This window comes from Bos grunniens, chromosome 8, assembly GCF_055505025.1.
Source record: "Bos grunniens cultivar Pamir isolate PY7600 chromosome 8, Bosgru_T2T1.0, whole genome shotgun sequence".
NCBI lineage: Eukaryota > Metazoa > Chordata > Mammalia > Artiodactyla > Bovidae > Bos > Bos grunniens.
In genome coordinates, this window is record NC_141172.1 from 12,006,538 (window position 1) to 12,022,733 (window position 16,196).

The 16,196-nt window shown below is 39.3% G+C and overlaps 1 long non-coding RNA gene and 1 pseudogene across 4 annotated transcripts in view; both read left to right on the top strand.

Moving 5' to 3' along the window:
* LOC147366672 (uncharacterized) overlaps positions 1-16,196 on the top strand; it is a 384,117-nt gene that overhangs the window by 31,071 nt on the left and 336,850 nt on the right. The gene's annotated exons all lie outside the window — the stretch shown is intronic.
* Positions 11,526-12,733, top strand: LOC147366673 (calcium-binding protein 1 pseudogene; annotated as a pseudogene). The gene has a single exon (XR_015169358.1). The product of XR_015169358.1 is annotated as a calcium-binding protein 1 pseudogene (transcript).

Here is a 16,196-nt window from a genome sequence, read left to right on the forward strand (position 1 = left end):
TAACCATGCATGTGGCATCCTGATCTCAGGCTTCCAGCCACCAGAACTGTTAGAATATGAGCTTCTGCTCGCAGCCAAAGCTGACTAGGACAGAAGACTGCCTCCCCTACTTTCCCTGTAAATCCCATCTTCTTTTCTCAGTCAGGTACTCAGTTATGGTCATAGACCTGGCTCTTTTTGTAACATTAATTTTCCTTCTCTGCTGGATCATTCTAATCAGAACACAAATTTAGAAAAGCACTCATTGACCTCAAATCACTTTGGCCTCTGCCCCATTCTCTGCTATTATATCCATGTATTGAAAGCAAAACTCACTGAAAGACTAATCTGTATTTGCCAGTTCCACCTCCATTTTCAGCTCAGCCCACTCTAATCAGGAATTTATCTTTGTCTCTAGATGGAAATAGATCATGACAAGTCAGCAGTAACCCCCACAATTGAAATGGACTGATCTTTTTCAGCTCCTGCTATAATGTTGAGAGACAGTTGATCACTCCCTGTGTTAAAACAAAGAGACAAAAATCTTTTCTTACCTCAGCTATTAGGATATCATATTCTCATGTTTGTTCCTCAACTTTTGGCACTCCTCAGTCTCTTTTTCTGGATTCTATTATTTCCTTTCCTTCAAAATGTTGGGGAGTTCCAAACATCTTCCCATGAGATTTTTATCGTCTTAGGTATGTGTCTTCACTGGATGTTCCCATCTAGCTCTACTACTTTAAATATTTCTCCCTTAAATGAATGAAATATTCATATATCAAGCCATTTATTATACATCATCATGTGGATCTATAATAAGCATTTAAAGTTACCATGCATAAAATTGAACTCGTTTCTCCCTATGAAGCCCATTCAGTAAGTGGAGCCACAAATTTTTCTAGAAAGATTATTGGTACTATTTTAATTCCTCTCCTGCTCTCATAAACTGTATCAGCTATTATCATATTAGTTCTGCAGAGCATTAATAATATATTCCAAAACCTACCACACCTCACCTCTTACTACTATCCCATCCTAAAGCAAAATGTCTGTTATTCTAGAATAAATCAAAAACCTTCTAATCCATCCTCTTGCCTTCCCTCGCAGCTTCCTTTGATCTGTTCTCTACAGGTTGGAGAGGATCCACTTAAAATCACTATCAAAGTCATCCAAAATGTTTTTGTTGTGTTAAAAATGCAATACTTACCATGGCCTCTTACATTACTAGTCCCAATATGGCCTAATCCATGGGTAATATGTCTAATTTCATCTCCTATTATTGAATGCCTTTCTTTATGATGTCCAGCACACTGAACCGCTTGTCATTCTTGAAGTCTAGTTTATTCCATCCCCATGACATTCTGTTCCCGTCAAACTAGAAATTAACTCCTTCCTGAATTCAGTATTCTGGCCTGGAGAATTCCATGGACCGTATATAGTCCATGGGATCACAAACAGTCTGACAAGACTGAGTGACTTTTACTTTCACCTTCAACTTTTGACTTCATTTGTATAACTGCTTGAAAATCTTCTCAAAAAGTATTTTTTTCTCTCATCATTTTATCTCAAGCAGTACTTTCAGGCTTTTTAATTATCTTATCTTGCTTTTCAATTCTTCATATAACTATACATATTATAGTTTTGTATATATAAAATACTTCCTTCCACCTCTTTCTCATGCATCTCCAACATTTAACTAAGATTCATAAGACCATGACTTTTATCAGTTATTTTACTCATAAACGAAGGTTTACATATTGTATTCTTTGATAAATATTGCAGAATTTCTTTATTTACAGGTTGAAGCCATTTTATTTCCTATGTATGTAAGACTAAGCCTCATGTTATGGATTATTTGTTCTTTGTAGATTTATGTGTCTCAATCTACCTGGTCTCTGTCTCCTGCTGTGTGTGGCCACTGATGTCACTGTTCAGTTTGTTGTTGCTTTTGGTATTAAACTTGTTTTTTAAAATTTGGAATCCTAGGAGTGGCCTCTTGGCCTAAACTGCTTAGTGGTCCATCAGCAAGTGATCAGAGTTTATGGCCCAGCAGTTTGAGCAAATTAGTGTTTATGCTTTTCTGTGGCATCTATGTTTGAATGGGGAGATCACTGATTTAGGGCAGTTTTCATGTCCTTAGTTAGCTAGGGTTGTACAGACATTTTGAACTGTCTCTGAGTATATGTAGACAGTACCATAGACATACAGAGGGCTTATCAGCTTGGGACAGGACGTTTTATTAATAAGTGTGTCTCTATTTTCTCATTCTTTGCTGAAGACTTGACTAGATATAGATGGGCAATGGGCATGTGGTCCTCAATATAAAGAAGCACAATTCCATGAATCACAACGTGGAGAAGAGTCAGTCAGTAAAAGGAATTGGTATATGACTGAGAGAAAGCTTTATATTTGTTCACTCTCTTGTGTTTTTTGCTTCACTTGTACCATGCCCTAGCCTTTTCTAATACATTTGCAGCATGATTTTGGCAAGTTTTTAATATTTCCAACCTGAAAGGAAAACAAAGACAATATTTTCCACTGTATTAAAATTGATATATCATGCTTTCTATTATGTATTTATGTTGTATGTGGAGATATTTTTACATATATATATATTAATTTTGGGAAACAGTGTAGCTAGAAAAGTTAAACTAGCGATGTTCTCATGTAAGATAGTTGCAATTGTAATTAAATATAATCCCCGTGTTCTGTATAAGGATATTAAACTTGGCTACAGAACTATGTCTTACTTTATTTGGAAATATCTGGGACTGATTGATTTATTTTTTTAAATTTTTGTAGAAGTATAGTTGATTTGGGGCTTCCCAGGTGGCACTAGTGGTAAAGAACCCACCTGCCAATGCAGGAGACATAGGAGACAGAAGAGACTTGAGTTTGATACCTGGGTCAGGAAAAGCCTCTGGAGGAGGGCATGACAACCCAATCCAGTACGCTTGCCTGGAGAGAATCTCATGGACAGAGGAGCCTATTGGGCTACAGTCCATGGGGTCACAAAGAATCAGATGCAATGGAACCAACTTAGTATGCACACACAATAGTTGACTTAGCATATTTTGTGTTTCATTTGTACCACATAGTGAATCAGTACTTTAATAGATTATATTCCATTTCAGTTTATTACAAGGTAATGACTCTACTTCCTTGTGTTCTAAAAACATACTGTGACTTATCTATTTTATACATAGTAATGTGCATTACTTAATCCTATACCCCTGTCTTGCCCTGTCTCCTTCCTTGACCCACTGGTGACTACTAGTTTGTTACCAATATCTGAGTCTGTTTCCGTTTTGGTGTATATATATATATATATATATATATATATATATATATATATACATATGTGTGTGTATATATATATATACACACATACATATATATATACATATATATATAACTGATATATATATATATGTATCAGTTCAGTTCAGTTCAGTCACTCAGTCATGTCCGACTCTTTGTGACCCCATGAATCGCAGCACGACAGGCCTCACTGTCCATCACCAACTCCCAGAGTTCACTCAGACTCATGTCCATCGAGTCAGTGATGCCATCCAGCCATCTCATCCTCTGTTGTCCCCTTCTCCTCCTGCCCCCAATCCCTCCCAGCATCAGAGTCTTTTCCAATGAGTCAACTTTTTGCATGAGGTGGCCAAAGTACTGGAGTTTCAGCCTTAGCATCATTCCTTCCAAAGAAATCCCAGGGTTGATGTCCTTCAGAATGGACTGGTTGGATCTCCTTGCAGTCCAAGGGACTCTCGGGAGTCTTTTCCAGCACCACAGTTCAAAAGCATCAATTCTTCAGTGCTCAGCTTTCTTCACAGTCCAACTCTCACATCCATGCATGACCACTGGAAAAACCATAACCTTGACTAGATGGACCTTTGTTGGCAAAGTAATATCTCTGCTATTCAATATGCTATCTAGGTTGGTCATAACTTTCCTTCCAAGGAGTAAGCGTCTTTTAATTTCATGGCTGCAGTCATCATCTGCAGTGGTTTTGGAGCCCCCAAAAATAAAGTCTGACCCTGTTTCCACTGTTTCCCCATCTATTTCCCATGAAGTGATGAGACCAGATGCCATGATCTTTGTTTTCTGAATCCGTTGGATCATCAAAAAAGCAAGAGAGCTCCAGAAAAGCATCTATCTGTTTTATTGACTATGCTAAAGCCTTTCACTGTGTGGATCACAATAAACTGTGGAAAATTCTGAAAAAATGGGAATACCAGACCACCTGACCTGCCTCTTGAGAAACCTATATGCAGGTCAGGAAGCAACAGTTAGAACTGGACATGGAACAACAGACTGCTTCCAAATAGCAGAAGGAGTACGTCAAGGCTGTATATTGTCACTCTGCTTATTTAACTTCTATGCAGAGTACATCATGAGAAACGCTGGGCTGGAAGAAGTACAAGCTGGAATCAAGATTGCCAGGAGAAATATCAATCACTTCAGATATATATATATATATATATATATATATATACACATACACACACACATACATATATATATACACACATATACACATATATATACACATACACATATATATATACACACATATACACATACACATATATATACACATATACATATATATATACATACACATATACACATACACATATATACATATATATATATACATATATATGTATACATACACACACATATATATACACACATATATACACCGATACATACATACATACATACACACACACATATATATATGTGGAGAGTTCTGACAAAATGTGGTCCACTGAAAAAGGAAATGGCAAACCACTTCAGTATTCGTGTCTTGAGAACCCCATGAACAGTATGGAAAGGCAAAAAGTAGGACACTGAAAGATAAACTTCTCAGGTTGGTAGGTGCCCAATATGTTACTGGAGATCAGAGAAGAAATAACTCCAGAAAGAATGAAGAGATGGAGCCGAAAAAACAGCAACACCCAGTCGTGGATGTGACTGGTGATAGAAGCAAAGTCTGATGAGGTAAAGAGTAATATTGCATAGGAATCTGAAACATTAGGTCCATGAATCAAGGCAAATTGGAAGTGGTCAAACGAGATGGCAAGAGTGAACATTGACATTTTAGGGATCAGCAAATAAAATAGACTGGAATGGGTGAATTTAACTCAGATGATCATTATATCTACTACTGTGGGCAGGAATCACTTAGAAGAAATGGAGTAGCCCTCATAGTCAACAAGAGTCTGAAATGCAGTACTTGGATGCAATCTCAAAAATGACAGAATGATATCTGTTTGTTTCCAAGGCAAACCATTCAACATCACAGTAATCCAAGTCTATGCCCTGGCCACTAATGCTGAAGAAGCTGAAGTTGAACGGTTCTATGAAGACCTACAAGATCTTCTAGAACTAACACCCATAAAAGATGTCCTTTTCATTATAGGGGACTGGAATGCAAAAGTAGGAAGTCAAGAAACACCTGGAGTAACAGGCAAATTTGGCCTTGAAGTACAGAATGAAGCAGGGCAAAGGCTAATAGAGTTTCACCAAGAGCAAACATCCTCTTCCAACAATACAAGAGAAGACTCTATACATGGACATCATCAGATGGTCAATACCAAAATCAGATTGATTATATTCTTTGCAGCCAAAGATGGAGAAGCTTTATACAACCAGCAAAAACAAGACCAGGAGCTGACGATGGCTTAGATCATGAACTCATTATTGCCAAATTCAGACTTAAATTGAAGAAAAGAGAAAACCACTACCATTCAGATATGACCTAAATCAAACCCGTTATGATTATACAGTGGAAGTGACAAACAGATTCAAGGGATTAGATCTGATAGAGTGTCTGATGAACTATGGATGGAGGTTTGTGACATTGTACTGGAGACAGGGATCAAGACCATCCCCATGGAAAAGAAATGCAAAAAAGCAAAATGGCTATATGGGGAGGCCTTACAAATAGTTGTGAAAAGAAGAAACATGAAAGACAAAGGAGAAAAGCAAAGATATACTCATTTGAATGTAGAGTTCCAAAGAATAGCAAGGAGAGATAAGAAAGCGTTCCTCAGTGATCAGTGCAAAGAAATTGGACAACTGTAGTCATCTCACATGCTAGTAAGGTAATGTTCAAATTTCTCCAAGCCAGGCTTCAACAGTATGTGAACCATGAACTTCCAGATGTTCAAGCTTATTTTAGAAAAGGCAGAGGAACCATATATCAAATCACCAACATGCGTTGCTGTTGCTGCTGCTGCTGCTAAGTCGCTTCAGTTGTGTCCGACTCTGTGCAATCTCATAGACGGCAGCCCGCCAAGCTCCTTGCCATTTCCTTATCCAATGCATGAAAGTGAAAAGTGAAAGTGAAGTTGCTCAGTTGTGTCTGACTCTTTGCAACCCCATGGACTGCAGCCTACCAGGCTCCTCCATCCATGGGATTTTCCAGGCAAGAGTACTGGAGTGGGGTGCCATTGCCTTCTCCGGCCAACATCTCTTGGATCATTGAAAATGCAACAGAGACAGAAAAACATCTACTTCTGCTTTATTGACTATGCCAAAGCCTTTGACTGTATGGATCACCACAAACTGTGGAAATTTCTTAAAGAGATGGTAATACCAGACTACCTGACCTGCCTCTTGAGAAATCTCTATGCAGGTCAAGAGATAAAGTTAGAACTGGACATGAAACAACAGACTGGTTCCAAATTGGGAAAGGAGTACGTCAAGGCTGTATATTGTCACCCTGCTTGTTTAACTTATATGCAGAGTATATCATGAGAAACACTGGGCTGGATGAAGCATAAGCTAGAATCAAGATTGCCGGGAGAAATATCAATAACCTCAGATAGGCAGATGACACCACCCTTATGGGAGAAAGTGAAGAGGAACTAAAAAGCCTCTTGATGAAAGTGAGAGGAGAGTGGAAAAGTTGGCTTAAAGCTCAACATTGAGAAAACTAAAATCATGGCACCTGGTCCTATCACTTCATGGCAAATAGATGGGGAAACAGTAGAAGCAGTGAAAGACTTTATCTTTTGGGGGCTCCAAAATCACTGCAGATATGTGAATGCAGCCATGAAATTAAAAGATGCTTACTCCTTGGAAGAAAAGTTATGACCACCCTAAATAGCATATTATGAAGCAGAGACATTAGTTTGCCAACAAAGGTCTATCTAGTCAAGGCTATGGTTTTTCCAGTGGTCATACATGGATGTGAGAGTTGAACTATAAAGAAAGCTGAGTGCTGAAGAATTGATGTTTTTGACCTGTGGTGTTGGAGAAGACTCTTGAGAGTCCCTTGGACTGCACGGAGATCCAACTGGTCCATCCTAAAGGAAATCAGTCTTGAATATTCATTGGAAGGACTGATGCTAAAGCTGAAACTCTAATACTTTGGCCACCTGGTGTGAAGAACTGACTCATTTGAAAAGACCCTGATTCTGGGAAAGATTGTAGGTGGGAGGAGAAAGGGACGACAGAGGATGAGATGGTTGAATGGCATCACTGGCTCAATGGACATGAGTTTGAGTAAACTCTGGGAGTTGGTGATGGACAGGGAGGCCTGGCGTGCTGCAACTGGGGTCTGAGCCCATGTTTTTGGACCAGAAACACAGGGTCAGCTCTGACCTGCCTCAGTTTTCTTTAAGTGTGTACCTTCTCCTTCTCTCAGCACCAGGACCTTTGCCCCAGAGGGGAGAAGTGCTGACGCTAGAAGGTCCTGTTAAGGCTATTGGATCATGGTGGGACATGACCTACACTGGATCGGCTGCAGATAGAAATCTGAGCTCCTTCTGATGCACTACCTTTATAGGTGTCAGCAGTTGCTGTTCTCATCTTGCTCAGAATTAACCTTGGGTTCAAATCCCCTCACAACTGATTACTGCCATCAGCCTCTGTTGCCCCAGCCCTGTTGTAGAGCCACACTGCAAGGCAGGCAAGGCCCGTATTGACTCTTTACATGTATCTGAGTATGCACTGTGGTGGTTAGACACCATCATTATCCTGGGCTCCTTCTGTTGTGCTGCCTCAGTATGTAGTAGCAGTGGCCAACGATGACCCACCCAGGCCGGCCTCTCTGGCCCAGAATCCTACTCTCTCACTAGTTGTGGCAGCCCTAGATCCAGTGTGACATGGAGTAAATACAGTTGGAGTGTTTGCTTGTCTAGGCTGGGTCATGGGATTGATGGTCATGGAAAACCAGACAGCCCCTGGAGCAGTCCTCAGTCTCCCACCTCCACACTGCCTTGGGTGCAAGTCAGCATGTATGTGCTCCTCAGGAGCAGAGTCTAGGATTTCCATAACCCTCCTGTCACTCCTACCAGCCCCCCAACCAGTCAAGCAGGTTCATCTTCCCTTTGTAAGCCCTAGAACAGGGGCATTCAGTGTGTCAATTGAGCCACTGTCTCCACAGTGTGAATTACTGCTTCTGTAATCTCTCTTCCCTTCTGAGTCCCCTCCCTCGGGACACAGATCCCAACCTGATGGCTTATTTTCTCTTTCTACCCAATTCTGTGTCTGTCTTTGCTTAAAGCCTTGGGTGTACAAGTCTTTCTGCAACTTTCCAGGTAGTTTTCAGTGAGGATTTTTCCACACATGGATGTATTTTTGACGTGTTCATGAAGTGAGGTGAGTTTCATGTTCTTTTTCTCTGCCATCTTGATTGATCTCTCCAGTTTATAACTATTTGCAAGCAATTTGTATTATAAATAGACATCCTACAATGTTAGTGCTTCCATTTGATAAAATAGAGTAACAAAAGTATAGGAAATATAACACAACTTTAAATTAGCATTTTTATATCCCTGTTAAAATATAAAATAAATATAGGCTCAATGAATTATACATTTACAATATTGAATTTTTACTGTGAAATCTTTTAAATGTGCTTCAAACTATGTCTTGTGCCTACGTACATGCTCAGTTGTGACTGACTGTGACCCGGCAGACTGTAGCCCGCCTCTCTCTGTTGTGCTGAAACCAAATATAAACACATAAAATGTGCTAAGTCCGTTGCTAATAACACTGCACTATTATAATGAATATTGCAATAGCCGTTCTTTTACAAAAAGTTTTCCGACCTAAGTTTTGTTAAAAATAATATAATCACACATTTTATACTTGTAAATAACAAAATATATCCTGAAATACGATTGCTATTTGGTATTTTAATGTGTCCACTTGCTCTCATAAATAACATTCATGTTATCAATTCTAATAAAAAGTCACTAGAGACACTTCAGCTTTTTATTTACTGTATTCAGTTTCAGCATAATAAAAACTGCCCAAGATGTCTTTGAATAGAAAATAAATCACCTTATGCATAACAGATCAATAAAATATCAGACTTTTTCCCTTGGATTTTGTAGCCAATAGCATGTGGCTCTATTTCTGGGCTTAGTTTTCTAAATAAAAATAGATATGGAGGATTACATTTTCATTTTATTTTATACTTCCTCTGTAACTGGCAGTTGACTGATGATGAGTTTATAATTGCCTTGAGATCATAGATAATATTGTCAGTGTTATATAGCCTACATCCAATAAAATTAAGTAAATAGGTAGCTTTTATTTTTACTTAACTTTTAAAATTAATAGCTCATATTTAATTATTCATTTTTTCTCTCCTTATACTCAAAGATTAATTGAGGATGCAGACTATTTAAGCTTATGGTGCAAGTCTTACCTGACAAGTTATATGTGCCTTTGCTTCCAAGGTTCTGTAGGTGCTTCACAATGTTGCCACTAACTCTGTAGTAAGGCATGCTGTTATTTTCCCTTTACCTTTAAATAACAACTACCCTAAAAGAAAAAGATAGGGAATACTGAAGTTTTAACATTTCTAGGGGTCTTCTATACATACTTTCCAAATTTTAGTCAGTAACCAAGACCATATTTCAATGAAGAATTTTGTTTTAAGGACTAATTTTAATAGCAAAAAATTGATGGTATTAATCCACTAGAGACACATGTTTAATTTGTAAGATAAATCTCATAGTTGATTGGGGACACTGCTCTACAGGACATGTTCATTAATTGTCTTTACATCTATGCACATAGGAACATCTCACTATCTCTTCTGAGAACATGGTTTCACACTAAAGAATATCCAGCTATTTAGGTAATAGCTGTCTCCTAGATAACTGTATCCTAAAAAATGAGCCACTCTTAGACATAAATCTTGACAGCAATTATTCTTTGACTTTATATAATTTGCATGATCAAAATCTCTACCAGTTTTACATCTTTTGGTGCATTTGGTAGGAAAACCTCTAGTTATCTATTTAAAACAAAAGCAAAATAACTTTTCCTAAATATATATTTTATACAATTTTATTGACCCTATATAGCTATAATTTTGGAATAAATGTAAACTATTAGATTACAAGCATTTTCAAGGATTAAAGTTCAATCTTGGATTATCTCAGTAATCAAGATTGTGGTGAAAGAAAATGTAAGAAAAAATATATGTTGATAGCAGAAAGATACATCAAAATGTGTGAAATACAAAACAAAATAAAAACAAAATAAACAAAAAAAAGAAACCCAAAACATGGATAGCCACATGCAAACAAACAAACAAAAAAAATGTGACAGAGACCTTACCCCCTTAAAAAAAAAAAAATTAAAAATTTTATTACACACCTAAATGTAAAGCACAAAACTAAAAGACAACATAGGAGTTAACCTAGATGACCTTAGATATAGTGATGGCTTTACATATTTAACAGCAAAAGTATGATCATGAAAGAAATAGCAGATATGCTAGTTCAGTTCAGTCGTTCAGTCGTGTCTGAATCTTTGCAACCCCATGAATCACAGCACGCCAGGCCTCCCTGGCCATCACCAACTCCTGGAGTTCACTCAAACTCATGTCCATTGAGTCGGTGACACCATGCAGGCATCTCATCCTCTGTCATCTCCTTCTCATCCTGCCTCCAATCCCTCCCAGTGTCATGGTCTTTTCCAATGAGTCAACCCTTAGCATGAGGTGGCCAAAGTATTGGAGTTTCAGCTTTAGCATCAGTCCTCCCAAAGAACACCCAGGACTAATCTCCTTTAGAATGGACTGGTTGGATCTCCTTGCAGTCCAAGGGACTCTCAAGAGTCTTCTCCAACACCACAGTTCAAAAGCATCAATTCTTTGGTGCTCAGCTTTCTTCACAGTCCAACTCTCACATCCATACATGACCACTGGAAAAACCATAGCCTTGACTAGATGGACCTTTGTTGGCAAAGTAATGTCTCTGCTTTTCAATATGCTATCTAGGTTGGTCATAACTTTCCTTCCAAGGAGTAAGTGTCTTAATTTCATGGCTGCAGTCACCATCTGCAGTGATTTTTGAGCCCCCCAAAAATGAAGTCTGACACTGTTTCTACTGTTTCCCCATCTATTTCCCATGAAGTGATGGGACCAGATGCCATGATCTTCATTTTCTGAATGTTGAGCTTTAAGCCAACTTTTTCACTCTCCTCTTTCACTTTCATCAAGAGGCTTTTGAGTTCCTCTTCACTTTCTGCCATAAGGGTGGTGTCATCTGCATATCTAGACGTCATTAAAATTAAAAAAAGAAAAAAGCCGCCAAGTAAAAGACAATGTGATGAGAATTAGAAGCCATGCCATATACAGGGAGCAAATATTTCTGAAAGACATATACATCTAAAAGATGCATTCAGCTGGGTAGATGATCCCACAGCATTCTCCAGGTCAGCTGCCCTCTGCCATCAGCTCTCCAGGCGATTTTCTCTGTGCCTGCACTCTCCCCTCCTGCCTTCATCTCCTTAAGAAAGTGTCCAGAAAATTAAACCCATACACAGGAACACATACACAATCCATCAAAAAAAAAAAAAAAAATCAGGGAGCTGGAGCAGGCAGAAGAGTAAGAGAGCACAGGCACAGGAGAGAGGACTCAGCCATTCTTGGAGGAAGAATGGTGCAGGCAGAGGGAGGCTGGGGTTGGCGGGAACCCGGACTCAGGTCTCATAGCCCCCAGGAGCCTCCTTCATAGACCCAGGGATCCTGAAAGGGGCTACCTCAGCTTAGGATGGGCAACTGTGTCAAGTCTCCACTGGTCTGTCTCTCAAGGAAGATGTGCCAAGAGGAGACCAGCTACACAGTGGTGCAGATGAGTGAGGACGGGCTGGCAGCCAGCGTGAGCTTCGCAGGCCCCTCTTGATGCTGGCTCAGAACTGCGCAGTCATGCACAACCTGCTGGGCCCAGCCTTCATCTTCCTGCATAAGGGCTTTGCAGAGAACAGGCAGCCTGACAGATCTCTGTGGCCAGAGGAGATTGAAGAGCTCAGGGAGACCATCAGAAAATTTGACAAGGACGAAGATGGCTACGTCAACTGCCGGGACCCGGGTAACTGCATGCGCACCATGGGTTACATGCCCACAGAGATGGAGCTCATCGAGCTGTCCCAGCAGATCAATATGAACCGGGGTGACCACGTGGATTTTGATGACTTTGTGGAACTAATGGGACCTAAACTCCTGGCGGAGACAGTAGATATAATTGGAGTAAAGGAACTGTGAGATGCCTTCGGAGAGTTTGACACCAGTGGTGACGGGGAGATAAGCACCAGTGAGTTACCAGAGGCCATGAGGAAACTCCTGGGCCATCAGGTGGGACACCGAGACATAGAGCAAATTATCCAAGTTTTGGACCTCAATGAGGATGTGGAGCAACTGGAGTTCTCATTGATTCCTAGAGGGGATGCAAAAAGGTACCTTTGGAAGACAGTTTGCAGTTTCTAATAAGACTAAACGAGCTATTTTCATATAATCCAGCAATTGTTTGATATTTACCCAAAGGGCTTGAAAATGTTATATCCATGCAAAAGTTTGCACGTGGGTGTTTTATCACTATTTTCAAGCCCTCCCCACAATAAAAAAGATAATAAAGAAATTTATGTCAAAATGTGTGAAAATCCAGAAAAAAATAGATTTATTTCTTTGAGTAATAAAACTTTGGTAAGTTTTAGCTTACCAAAACTGAGAAGAAGAAATAAAAAGTATGGGTAATTTCTTACCTGTTGAATTTTTAGTTTAAAAGTCTCCCATTCATAAAAACTACAAACATTAAATGAAGATATAATACAAATATTAGTTAAGATTTAAAAACAGTATAACTCTGATACTAACCTGAGGATATTATACTTATAGGAACATTAAAGGAAAATAAACCCCATGAACTTAGATACAAAGTCTCATGAACAAAACTTTAGCAAATTGAATTGTTATAATAAATATATCTGATTTATTCCAAGAATACAAGCTTTATTATTCAAAACAATGTGATTACCTATTACAAAGAGAAAACAGAATAGAAAATGTATGGTTATCTCAAAAAAGAATAAAATTCATTTGATTAAATTATCATTTTTTTAAAAGACACTCAGCACACTAGTCTGGCAAATTTGGCCTTGGAATACGGAATGAAGCAGGGCAAAGACTAATAGAGTTTTGCCAAGAAAATGCACTGGTCATAGCAAACACCCTCTTTCAACAACACAAGAGAAGACTCTACACATGGACATCACCAGATGGTCAACACCGAAATCAGATTATGTTCTTTGCAGCCAAAGATGGAGAAGCTCTATACAGTCAACAAAAACAAGACCAGGAGCTGACTGGGGTTCAGATCATGAACTCCTTATTACCAAATTCAGACTTAAATTGAAGAAAGTAGGGAAAATCACTAGACCATTCAAGTATGAACTAAATCAAATCCCTTATGATTATACAGTGGAAGTGAGAAATAGATTTAAGGGCCTAGATCTGATAGATAGAGTGCCTGATGAACTATGGAATGAGGTTCGTGACATTGTACAGGAGACAGGGATCAAGAACATCCCCATGGAAAAGAAATGCAGAAAAGCAAAATGGCTATCTGGGGAGGCCTTACAAATAGCTGTGAAAAGAAGAGAAGTGAAAAGCAAAGGAGAAAAGGAAAAATATAAGCATCTGAATGCAGAGTTCCAAAGAATAGCAAGAAGAGATAAGAAAGCCTTCCTCAGCAATCCATGCAAAGAAATAGAGGAAAACAACAGAATGGGAAAGACTAGAGATCTCTTCAAGAAAATTAGAGATACCAAGGGAACATTTCATGCAAATATGGGCTCGATAAAGGACAGACATGGTATAGGCCTAACAGAAGCAGAAGATATTACAAAGAGGTGGCAAGAATACACAGAAGAACTGTACAAAAAAGATCTTCACAACCCAGATAATCATGATGGTGTGATCGCTGACCTAGAACCAGATATCCTGGAATGTGAAGTTAAGTGGGCCTTAGAAAGCATCACTATGAACAAAGGTAGTGGAGGTGATGGAATTCCAGTTGAGCTATTTCAAATCCTGAAACATGATGCTGTGAAAGTGCTGCACTCAATATGCCAGCAAATTTGGAAAACTCAGCAGTGGCCACAGGACTGGAAAAGGTCAGTTTTCATTCCAATCCCAAAGAAAGGCAATGCCAAAGAATGCTCAAACTGCCGCACAATTCCACTCATCTCACATGCTGGTAAAGTAATGCTCAAAATTCTCCAAGCCAGGCTTCAGCGATACATGAACTGTGAACTTCCTGATGTTCAAGCTGGTTTTAGAAAAGGCAGAGAAACCAGAGATCAAATTGCCAACATCTGCTGGATCATGGAAAAAGCAAGAGAGTTCCAGAAAAACATCTATTTCTGCTTTATTGACTATGCCAAGGCCTTTGACTGTGTGGATCACAATAAACTGTGGAAAATTCTGAAAGAGATGGAAATACCAGACCACCTGATCTGCCTCTTGAGAAATCTGTATGCAGGTCAGGAAGCAACAGTTAGAACTAGACATGAAACAACAGACTGGTTCCAAACAGGAAAAGGAGTATGTCAAGGCTGTATATTGTCACCCCACTGATTTAACTTATATGCAGAGTACATCATGAGAAACGCTGGACTAGAAGAAGGACAAGCTGGAATCAAGATTGCCGGGAGAAATATCAGTAACCTCAGATATGCAGATAACACCACCCTTATGGCAGAAAGTGAAGAGGAACTCAAAAGCCTCTTGATGAAAGTGAAAGTGGAGAGTGAAAATGTTGGCTTAAAATTCAACATTCAGAAAACAAAGATCATGGCATCTGGTCCCATCACTTCATGGGAAATAGATGGGGCAACAGTGGAAACAGTGTCAGACTTCATTTTTTGGGGCTCCAAAATCACTGCAGATGGTGACTGCAGCCATGAAATTAAAAGACGCTTACTCCTTGGAAGAAAAGTTATGACCAACCTAGATAGCATATTCAAAAGCAGAGACATTACTTTGCCAACAAAGGTCCGTCTAGTCAAGGCTATGGTTTTTCCTGTGGTCATGCATGGATGTGAGAGTTGGACTGTGAAGAAGGCTGAATGCCAAAGAATTGATGCTTTTGAACTGTGGTGTTGGAGAAGACTCTTGAGAGTCCCTTGGACTGCAAGGAGATCCAACCAGTCCATTCTGAAGGAGATCAGCCCAGGGATTTCTTTGGAAGGAATGATGCTAAAGCTGAAACTCCAGTACTTTGGCCACCTCATGCGAAGAGTGGACTCATTGGAAAAGACTCTGATGCTGGGAAGGATTGGGGGCAAGAGGAGAAGGGGACGACAGAGGATGAGATGGCTGGATGGCATCACTGACTCGATGGACGTGAGTCTGGGTGGACTCCGGGAGTTGGTGATGGACAGGGAGGCCTGGTGTGCTACGATTCATGGTGTCACAAAGAGTCGGACGCGACTGAGCCACTGAACTGAACTGAACAGCACACTAGATATGGAAGCGTTCTTAGTCTTTTAAGTTATATCTACAAAACACCTACATCACACTCAATGTTGAAATATTATTTACTTGCCTTGTGAGGTATACCTAGTATATAAATATTTTATCATGGTAGCAAACTCTATTGTGACTTATGAAATAAATTATTTATTATGGGAATTAGAGCTTCAAAGCTGTAGGAAGATCTGTACATGTAGAATTTGAAGTTGAAATGTGTCAACAACCTATGATTCTGAGAGAATCAGCAAATGCAATCACAGAAGTAGAGCCACACGGGGAACTAAAAGAATTGCATGGAGGAAGCTGTTGTCTCTGAGATCCACAGCTAAATGATTTGTGATAAACAAGAGAACACTTCATCAGTGGGCTTAGTCATCAAGAAGATCTATACACTTGGTGGGGATCAAAGATAAGCTTT